The sequence below is a fragment of the Penaeus monodon genome, chromosome 25, assembly GCF_015228065.2.
Source record: "Penaeus monodon isolate SGIC_2016 chromosome 25, NSTDA_Pmon_1, whole genome shotgun sequence".
Taxonomy (NCBI): domain Eukaryota; kingdom Metazoa; phylum Arthropoda; class Malacostraca; order Decapoda; family Penaeidae; genus Penaeus; species Penaeus monodon.
In genome coordinates this window covers 35,590,171-35,590,790 of record NC_051410.1, presented here as the reverse complement: position 1 = coordinate 35,590,790, position 620 = coordinate 35,590,171, and the positions used below count along the sequence as shown (strand labels likewise).

The 620-nt window shown below is 34.8% G+C and overlaps 1 protein-coding gene across 1 annotated transcript in view; it reads left to right on the top strand.

Annotated features, from left to right (window-relative positions):
- The window catches only part of LOC119589377 (protein SPT2 homolog), a 14,245-nt gene that overhangs the window by 2,369 nt on the left and 11,256 nt on the right, over nucleotides 1–620 (top strand). The gene's annotated exons all lie outside the window — the stretch shown is intronic.

Here is a 620-nt window from a genome sequence, read left to right as displayed (position 1 = left end):
AGAATCGTGGTTTGAGTTAATGATAATTTCCTTGTACACGAACCCTTATGCTGACTGAGTGTGACTTTTTTTTCTTCTTCTTTTTTTACTGTGTTCACATCCCGAAAAGATATGGTGAAAAAAGGAAAAAATATATTTCGTCATTCTGATAAAGTCCTTTCTGTCAAAAGTGCTGATAAGAATATAAGTTTCCTGTTAAGCTGTAACCATACTGGCCCCTGCTACGTAAAGGTTCATAGGGAACCTGTATTAAGTAAACTATGTAATGAAGGGTCATTATTATTGATTCAGCATAGAGACCTCTATTGATGGATGCATTAGCGTTGAGCATAAAATCAGTTCATATCGAACAATGACACATTTTGCACCATATCCGCCCAGATGAAAAAAAAATGGGAAAATTGTATATTTAGAGACAAAGCAGTGATTATTGTCGGTTTGTATCTCCGTTACTTCTCTTTAATTATTTCGTCTGAATTTTTTGGTAAAACTTTGCTGACAAATATCGTTGGATGTATTAAGTACAGGAACCTTGTGGCTAAATAGAAGATGTAAGAATGTATATGTAAATTATGAATGAGATTCTCGCACAGTAAGCGTGTGAGCAGCAAGAGTTCTGC